Consider the following 10,151-nt stretch of genomic DNA (forward strand, 5'->3'; position numbering starts at 1 on the left):
TTTACTAGGTCCTCTGTCATCTGGCCATAGTCTCTTGCCACTTTACCTCTCTCCAGCACCCCCCCGGCCCCTAACTCTACACCAACTCAGACGAACCTCGATTTAATTTACTGGATATGCCGCGTAGTCTCTCTCTCCCTAACCCCTGGACCTTTGCACTTGTTGTTTCCCTCACTTGGAACACAGTGTACACCAGTGCCCCCTTCCTCTGGTTGGAATACTCTCTCTCTCTCTTCCTGGCTCCTCTGGGAAGCCATTTCTGCTCACACCTGTCCCCAGGAGGCTGGGTTGGTGCCTCCTTCCCCACCCCGACCTCCCACCCACAGTGCCTGTGCCTACCTTCATGACACTCACTGTGGGTCATATATGCCCATGTGCGTGCCTGTGTCCCCCTCAGCTCATGAGCCACAGGAGGGCAGAAACAGGGCTCGTCTTTTCTCTACTGAGCCCCTAGCTCCTGACATTGTGCCTGGCAGAGAAGAGTTTCTGAACAAAGATATGTATTGATAAATGAATCACAATACGTCAGAAGCACAAAATCATAGAATCATGGACTTGGCAAAACAGAAACCTAAAATCTCAGAGTCATATAATCATCAACTTAGAGAGTATTAGAAACACAGAAACTGAGAATTCTGGAAGCTTAGGATCTCAAGATTCGAAGAATTCTTGCATAGGTACATTGTCCAAGGACTGTTAGTGGATTAAGAAAGTCTCAGTTGTGCCCTTCTATGTTATTCAGTTTATATTTTTACATATATTTATGTAGTATTACATTTATACCTTTCAAATATTTATTTCTATAGTGTCCTTCTATAATATTTATTGAGCACCTAATGTATTTATTAACCAATATTTATTGAGCATGTACTATGTGCCAAACATTGTGCTGGGCAACTGTATTTTATCTATGGCTGCATAACAAATTATCCTAATTTGAAACAGCAAACATTTCTTATGTCACAGTTTTTGTGTGATAGGACTTCAGGAGTGGCTTAGCTGGTTGGTCTGGCTTAGGGTCTCCCATGAGGTTGCAGTTAAAGTGTCAGCCAGGACTTGACTGTGGCTGGAAGGTTCACTTCCAAGATGGCTCATTCACATGGCTAGCGGTTGACAGGAGGCCTCAGCTCCTCTCCATGTGGACCCCACCACAAGGCTCCTTCAGTGTCCTTACAACATGGCTGCTGGCTTCCTCAGAGCAAATGATCCAACACGGCAAAATGAAAACCACAAAGTCTTTTATAACCTAGCCTTGAAAGTCACACGTTTAAATTTCCACAATATTCTAGTGATCACACAGGACAGTCTTATTCAGTTTGGGAGAGGATGACACAATGGTGTGAATACCAGGAAGTAGGGCTCACTGGGGGCCTTCTTGGAGCCTGGCTACTACAACAGTGTGGAACAAGACTGATAGCAGGGCTTCCCTGATGGTGCAGTGGTTGAGAATCTGCCTGCCAATGCAGGGGACACGGGTTTGAGCCCTGGTCTAGGAAGATCCCACATGCCGCGGAGTAACTAGGCCCGTGAGCCACAACTACTGAGCCTGCGCGTCTGGAGCCTGTGCTCCTCAACAAGAGAGGCCGCGATAGTGAAAGGCCCGCGCACCGCGATGAAGAGTGGCCCCCGCTTGCCGCAACTAGAGAAAGCCCTCGCACAGAAACGAAGACCCAACACAGCCAAAAAAATAAATTAAAAAAAAAAAAAAAAAAAGACTGATAGCAGGCTAGAGTTGACAGTCTGGGGGGGAAGGGTAGGGGAAGACAATAAATCGATATTAAAAAAAATAGTTTCAGATAGTTGTAAGCACAATGAGGAAAATCAAACAAGATAATAATTTAGAGCAAGGGTCAGCAAACTATGGTCATTGCCCAAATCTGGCCTCCTGCCTGCTTTTATAAATAAAGTTTTATTGGAACTCAGCCATGCCATTCACTTACATACTGTTTGCGGCTGCCTTCGCGCTATAATGGCAGATTTAAGCAGTTGCAACAGAAACTGTATAGCCTGCAAAGCCTCATTTGTTTAGCTAAGTTGGTCAGGGAAGGCCACTCTAATAAGAGGCAACATTTGAGCAGAGATCTGAATGGTTAAAAGGAAGTGGCCATGAGAAGAGCCAGGAGAAGAATGTTCCAGAAAAAGGGAACATCAGGGTGAAGGCTGTGAAGCTGTAAAATGAGAACAGCTTTGGTGTGTTGAGGAACAGAGGGGAGGCCAAAGGGGCTGGAATGGAGTGAACAACGGGCAGAGTGGTAGGAGAGGACCTCGGAGAAGTGGTCAGGAGTCACTTTATATAGGCTCTTGGGGCCCTGGTGAGGGGATTGAATTTTGTTCTAGAAATGATGGGAAGCCATTAGAGGGTTTTAAGAGAGAGAGGTAGGATCCGACGTGGATGGGAAAGATGACAAGTGTAGTTTGGCTCCATCCTCTGAATAAGACAGCGCCTCCGCTGCCCCTGTAAGCACAGCTGTCCCAGGACTTGTTGGTCTTAGAAGACCCAGGTAAAGACTTTGGCGTTACTGCCTGACTACATGTTCAGGACTCAGCAATCCCTCTGGCCAGAAAGTCCTTTCTTTTGACCCACTTGGAGTCCCTGCACTCTCATCCCAGCCTGTCTCTTCTGGATCTAGGAAATCTGTGAAGTTGGAAAGGGCATTGGATTTTGAGCCCTGGATTCCAGACTCTTCTCTGACACTGACTCACCTGTGACCGTGAGAGAACCAGGCAACCTCTTTGGGCCTCGGTTTCCTCATCTGTAAAATAAGGTGAGAGTCCGGTCTGCTCAGGCCAAGACAGGTGATTAAGGGTGGGGTTGTGTTGGACACATGCACCACAGTCTTAGGAAGAGCCCAAAGGATGTGTGATGGTCCAGACTGGGGTGGGCTTGGCCAGGCTGGGGTTGCTGACTTGGTGAGGGGTAATAGGGGCCATAGGTCCATTGGACAAAAGGCTTGCTGCAAGCCCTCTCCTGCTTAAATTTTGAACAACAGGGAAGCTTGCTGCCTCCCAGAGACCCTCGGGATGGCAGACTTTGCCTGGGGGCAAGATCTTTGAGGGAGATGGGAAATCAGTGTCTGTGTACAAGTCAGCTTTGGGTATTAGAAAGACAACAGGATCTGTTATCAGAGAGAACCTCGGCCCTACCATTTATTAGCCCCGTGCCCTCTTGTGTCCTTAGTTTTCTCATCTATGAAATGGGTAGAATCCAACCTAAGATGTTTCAATTGTAAGAGGCACTAACAATTTGTGTACCATTAAGAAAGAAAACACACTGACAATTAAGTTATGACATAATGCTTTCTTGTCACTTAGAATTTTTATTTTACTTTTATTAAAGAGCTCTGAGACATATTTAGACCTTGTGTTTAAAATCATACAATACCCTTGCACATAGATATGAAGGAAAATATAAGTGAAATAAATTAGTTAAGGAACTCCTAAAACTTCTTCCCAGTCAGCATCCAGATCATCTAGATAACTTTTCCACGCAGAACCTTCCTTGTCCATATTTTTTCACGCAGTATTGTCCTCCATTACTGTTAAAATATTTGGTCACCCACCATTTCTTGAAAGAATGTTCCATTACAGTCTCCAGGACTTTCTTCCAACCTGCTTACTCTGATTCTGCAGGTTTGACCCTGGCGCTCTCTTGCTCTTATCAGGTGTCAACGGAAGGTTTTCAGGAAGCAACCAGGACTCGCGTCCCTCCCACAGATGGTCCTTAAATCAATCATTTGTGAGGAAATACACAGGGGGTGCAGTTGACCAGTTAGGCCCCTGGAAATAATGACCAGAACCAACGAGGTCTGACCACCACCCGATTTAACCAACAGAGATTGTCGGCTGCGATTGGTTTAAAGACACATCCTAACGTCAGAGATGTAATGGGAAAAAAAGGTGAGTTGAAAAATTTTAAAAAAATATCACAGCCACTGCTGCCTCTTAGGGTTTATGCAGGGGTGAAGTGTGGGAAGTGTGCGATGGGCTCTGCAGGGGCCGCCCCTGGGCAGTGCTCAACTGTCCCCTGACTCTCCTGGCCCCGGGCATCGCCCTCCCTCGCAGGGCTGCTCATGTTTATGGCGACAATCGCTGCCACTGCCAGACATGATCTCAAAGCCATAAAGGTTTTTACAGTTTCACTCTCCCCCTGAGATAAGCCCGGGGAGCCCTTCTCAAGGCCGGGGAGCAATTTCAGAGCCACAGGGGGAGGGGCCGGCATTGCACAAGTCAGGAAACCGAACAGGTTTTATGGCCCTGACTTCTCAAAGAAGACCATGTTCTCATATCCTCAGTTTGAACCTGCTGGCGACACCTCAGCACCTGGAGCACAGTGACATTCATTCATTCGTTCATTCATTTGTTCATTCATTCATTCAACAAACAAATAGAGTGCAGGGCACACCACTGTGATGGTCTGTGCGGACCCAGGGCAAGTCACTTCCTCTCATCTGTGAAACAAGGACAGTTCATTTAACCTGCCTCCCGGCTCACTGAGCCAGCTACATGAGACAAGGAGTGTGGCAGCGCCCTTAGCACATAGTAGGTCTGCAGTCAATGTTGCCTGAATCCCTTTCCCTCACCTTTGACATCCATCTCTCCTGTTCTTGGTCCCTTTTCCTCTTTCTGACCAGAATGGCGGAGGGACCCTGAGTGAAGTCTTCCCCTGCACCTCTCTGCTGCCTACACTCCCTTTTTGAAATGAGCTCAAGCAAATATTTGGCTTTTTCTCTTTCATTTAAAAAAAAGTTAAGGTATAATTTCCGTATTTTAAAACTCACCCTTTTTAATGTTATGGCTCTGCAAGTTTTGGCAAATGTATATGGTGATGTAACCCCTACCACAGTCAAGATACAGAACATCGCCATCACCCCAAGACTCCTCTATGCCCCTTTGTATTCAAACCCCCTACCCCATCCCTAGCCCCTGGCAACTACAGCATGTGTCCCTAGAGTGTTGCCTTTTCCAGAATATCCTATAGAGGAAGTCATACCACATGTAGCTTTGGGGCTCTGACTTCTTTTCTTTTCTTTTTTTTAATATTTATTATTTGGCTGCGCCAAGTCTTACTTGTGGCATAAGGGATCTTCGTTGCCACATGCGGGATCTTTTAGTTGTGGCATGCAAACTCTTAGTTGTGGCATGTGGGATCTAGTTCCCTGACCACGGATTGAACCTGGGCTCCCTGCATTGGGAGCGCGGAGTCTTAGCCACTGGACCACCAGGGATGTCCCGGGGGTCTGATTTCTTGCACTCAGAATGATGCATTTGAGACCCAGCTTGCTTGATCAATAGTCTGCTGCTTTCTCTTGCTGAGCAGTATTTTCATTTGGCTTTTAAATCAGATCTGTACTTGTGGCTTGGACTTTTCCTCTGCAGCCCAACTTTTCCCTGAGCTCTAGGCTTGTATACCCAATAATTCCTTGGATGCTTAATTGGCATCTCAAATTGGCATCCCCAACAGAACTCTACTTCCTAACCCAAATCTAGAGCTGCTCTAGCCTTCCTCATTTCAATAATCAGCGACACCAGCCCCATGGTTACTTATCCTCTTTCCTTCACACATCCAATCCATTAGCAAGGTCTTGGCAGTGTGGCTTCCAAAACATCCCAACCTGATCATCTTTCCCCATCACCACCTGTGTTAGTTTTCAATGCTGTGTAACAAATTACCCCAAACTCAGTGGCTTAAAAAGATGCCCATTTGTTATCTCACAGTGTCTGGTCAGATGTCCAGGCATGGCATAATGGGGTTCTCTGCCCAGGGTCTTACAGCTGAAGTCAAGGGCTGTATTCCTACCAGACGGCTCTGGGGAAAGAGCCACCTCCAGCCTCATTCAGGTTGTTGCCTGAATTCAGTTCCTCATTGTTGCAGGATTGAGGTCACCATTTCCCAGCTGGCTGTCCACTGGGGAGGGTCACTCTCAACTTCTAGAGACCACCCACATTCCTTGCCATGTGGCCACTTCCATCTTCAAAGCCAGCCACAGAGAGCCTCCCTCACGTCGAATCCCTCTCCTGCTTCTAATTTTATATGCCAGAAAGAGCCCAGCCTCCCACCCCAAGGACTCAACTGATTAGGGAAGGCCCGTCAATGATAATCTCTATATCACAAAATCACTGGTTTGGGACCTTCATTACATCTGCAGAATCCCTTCACAACAGCATCCAGATTTGTGTCTGACTGAATAGTATAGAGAAGATGTGTCTAGACCAGGGGGCAGGAGTCTTGGGGTCACCTTAAAATTCTGCCTACCACACCACTCAAGTCCAAGCTACCATTGTCTCTCCCCTGAACTACTGCACAGACCACCTCTGGGCTTTTCTGCTTTCACTCTCTTCCATGGAGTCCCTTCTCTACACAGCAGAGAGTGACCTTTTTAGAACATGAATCAGATCACATCAGTTCCCTGTTGAAAAACCTCCAAGAGTTTCCCATTGCACCAAAAATGAAATCTACGACCTTTCTCATTGCCTAGAAGGCCTGCCCCCCACCCCAAGTCCTGGCCCTGCCCACCTACCAGACTCCATCTCCTCCCACATTGCTCCAGCCACATCGACCACTGTGTTCAGCCTCCAAGAGGCTCAGCTGGCTCCCACCGCAGGGCTTTTACAATTGTGGTTCCTGTCTTTCCCCCAGAGCTCTGTGGGGCTGGCCCTTTCTCAACCTCCAGAGCTCAGCCCAGACTCACATCCTTGGGGAGGCCCTCCCTGACCCCACGATCTGATGTTATTCCATCCTCAACACTTTCAAATTAACCTATTTGTTGTTTTTATTTCATATTCACACTGTCACCATACCTTGCTTTACTGGCTTTCTTTTTTAAAAAAATATTTATTTATTTATTTTTGGCTGCGTTGGGTCTTCTTTGCTGCGCGCGGGCTTTCTCTAGTCGTGGTGAGCAGGGGCTACTCTTCGTTGCGGTGCGCAGGCTTCTCATTGCGGTGGCTTCTCTTGTTGTGGAGCACGGGCTCTAGGCGCACGGGCTTCAGTAGTTGTGCCTCGCGGGCTCTAGAGCGCAGGCTCAGTAGTTGTGGCGCACGGGCGTAGTTGTTCCGCGGCATGTGGGATCTTCCCGGACCAGGGCTCGAACCCATGTCCCCTGCATTGGCAGGCGGATTCTTAACCACTTGCGCCACCCAGGGAAGTCCCCTTGTTTTACTTTCAAAGAACGTGACCATTTACAGTCTGACAGCACTTGACTATTTCACATTTTACCTTTTTAAATTTATTCCCTCAAACATTGTCTGAGTGCTCCCTCTAGGAGGTAAACCTCAGGAAGTCAGGGACTCTATCTCTCTTGCTCACCTGTGTACCCTGGTGCCTAGACAAGGGCACAGCACATAATGGGCGCCCAATAGACATTTGTTGAGTGAGTGAATGAATGGACATATGTCTCTTGAACTGGCCCCTCCTCTACATCTCTACTGCCTCCATCGGCCACAGGCCTCACCATCCCTCACCTGGTCCAGCACGTGAGCATCTTCACTGGTCTCCCTGTTTACAGTTGCACCCTGTCCAATCCATCCTCCACAAAGCTGCCAGAATGAGCCTTTAAAAACACAGATCTGGCCACAGCCTTCCCCTGATCTCCGATCTCCAGTGATTTCCTATTTCCCCCAAAGAAATTCCGGTTGCCCAGTGTTTGAGGCCCTCCCCCCTGGCCCAAACCAGCCGCCATGGCTGGTGCTTCCAGGTGTGGGTTGAGGACTTCAGTGGCATGCTGAGTGATGTTAGGGATACACAGAGATGGTATTCAGTGACATTGTCGCCAAAGCCTGTCTCTTTACAAGTCTTCCTTCCTTCCGAAAACTTTATGGAGAAAGTCTCCATTGGAAACATATGCCTTTCACATCTAAGTACTTGTCAATTTCCCGTTTGAAGAAGAAAGTGTAGAGCTTTCCCTGGGCAATCCTATCTGGCTCCACCTTAAAAATATTGTTTTCTTTTCACTCTAATTTTGCAATCACCTTCTATTTACGCGGCAAGTGATACTGGTTTTCCATTTACGTCAGCGATCAGTGTAGGGAGAATGCTTATGAATTGATTTAAAGAAAAATAGTAAGTAAGGGAAGGCACAGTGGTACTCGGGTGTAGAGGGGATCAGGTGGCATGTACAGTGACCGCTGGCTGGGAACGCTGGCCTCTATCCTCCCTCCCGTCCATGGGCTGTGCTTCCTGCTGCCTGCCCTTACTTGCCGCTCCATCTCTCTCTCAACGTTGAATGCACTTCTGTCTTTTCTCTGTCTCACCATTGCTTCTGAATCCTCCAGCAAGTGAGACTTTCCCAGGCTGCAGTCATTCCCCCCCTCAAACTACCATCTCCCAGCTGTCACTCTTACTCCTTTGGTTCTTAATATTCAACTGCCTGTAATTTTTCCCTCTGCAAGTGAAAATTGTAAACTCTAAGAGGGAGGCACCTTGTGGTACCACTTCTCCATAACCCCCAGGATGCTCTGGCACAGGGCTCCGCCCATCAATATTTGTCAAATTGAACTTTCCACTGTTGGCGCTACGTCTGTGCTCACCACACAGTGACTGAGTCATCAGCATCCTCCCTGGTCCCATTATGGTGGCCCCTGGGGTCAGACAATGGGTGTTTGAACCTCAGCTCTTGGGTCAGCTCTGAACCTTGGACGAGTCCCTTCCTCGTTTGTAAGATAGAACAAGAATATCTGACTCAGGGCGTTGTCATGGGGATTAAATTATGTCCAGCAATGTCTGGCAGAGAGGAAGAGGTCAATAAATGTGGGCCTTGGAGACAGTTGTAGCTTGTGGCTACAGTTGTGATTGTAGCTCCTCCATCACCAAAGAGTTGCATGGGATCCTGTGACTCAAGTCTCTTAGATCAGGCCTTGGAATTTACAGATGACGCACTGATTCGAGAAGTGTAGATCAAAAGCGATCTGGGTTCCACAAAAGAGGAAGTAGGGTGACCCCACCAATTTGTGATGATAGCTCATTCACACTGCATGGAAATTCCTTTGTATCCTCACACAGCCTGTCACCCAGAGTCCCTCCCACTTCTCTTTCCCGTTTATTGAGCAATGGGGGCTCCATTTGGGATAAAGGGATAAAAGCCTCTAGTGTCATGGCTGGGGAAGCAACCTTTGTAGGGGGGAGGCGAATTCCCAATTCTCGGGGGTGCCGCATGGGTTGGTAGAAGAAGCATGGGATTTGCGTCCTGGCTCCACCGTTCACTGGCTTTGTGCCTTGGATAAGTTTCTCCACCTCTCTGAACCTCAGTTTCATGGTCTCTAAAATAGGGATAATGGGATGTGCTGTGTGTCACCTGAGTTGATGTTGTTCTGCAACTAAAATGGAAACCAAACTCGCAGCTCTGGCCGCCCACGTGGAGATTCGAGATTAACTGGGGCAAAGGGCTGATGAGGTGGAGGAGCCAAGGCCAGAGGAATTTATGGCAGCCCAAGGTTTATGGTTTTGATATGGATTTATTAAGCACACTCTAGGACTGCAATAGCCTACTCTGGCCCCCACCCCATGTCCGTGCTGGCAGCGGCATGGACGAGGCTTCTGTTGCAATATTATAGAGATTATTTCCTGGTGCTCGGGAGTGGAGGGAAGGCACAGGGGATGGTGGGAGTGGCCCCCGGGATCAGGCAGGCAGCAAATGGGTGCCTCTGCAGCTGGAAAGCTCAATGGTTAGCTTCTCACTAGTCAGGGGGCGGTGAAGAGTCCACACTCACGAAGCCCCCCGGGGTGGGCACTCTCTGTGCACCTCATATACACGGCAGCTCTCGTAGCTGCTATGATCTCATTCAAGTCCATCCTGAAAACACCCCTGGAGGGAGGGATCGGGGGCTTCCCTGGTGGCACAGTGGTTAAGAATCTGCCTGCCAATGCAGGGGACACGGGTTTGAGCCCTGGTCTGGGAAGATCCCACATGCCACAGAACAACTGAGACCGTGCGCCACAACTACTGAGCCCACGCTCTAGAGCCAGCGAGCCACAACTGCTGAAACCCGCACGCCTAGAGCCCGCGCTCCGCAACAAGAGAAGCCACCGCAATGAGAAGCCCGCACACCGCAACGAAGAGTAGCCCCCGCTCGCCGCAGCTAGAGAAAGCCCGCATGCAGCAACAAAGACCCAACGCAGCCAATAAATAAATAAATTAATTAATTAATTAATTAAT

General features: G+C 48.3%; 2 long non-coding RNA genes across 4 annotated transcripts in view; one reads left to right on the forward strand and one right to left on the reverse strand.

The window, feature by feature from the left end:
- The window catches only part of LOC309614090, a 41,506-nt gene extending 31,368 nt beyond the window's left edge, over nt 1-10,138 (forward strand). For all 3 annotated transcript variants that reach the window (XR_014236006.1, XR_014236007.1, XR_014236008.1), the window contains 3 exons: nt 2,631-2,765; nt 3,663-3,897; nt 9,865-10,138. This is a non-coding gene — a long non-coding RNA (uncharacterized lncRNA). The remainder of the gene's footprint in view (nt 1-2,630; nt 2,766-3,662; nt 3,898-9,864) is intronic.
- Nucleotides 1-10,151, reverse strand: part of LOC309614097 — a 150,795-nt gene that overhangs the window by 61,836 nt on the left and 78,808 nt on the right. The window lies entirely within an intron of this gene.

Source organism: Balaenoptera borealis, assembly GCF_965194805.1.
Source record: "Balaenoptera borealis genome assembly, chromosome: 16".
NCBI lineage: Eukaryota > Metazoa > Chordata > Mammalia > Artiodactyla > Balaenopteridae > Balaenoptera > Balaenoptera borealis.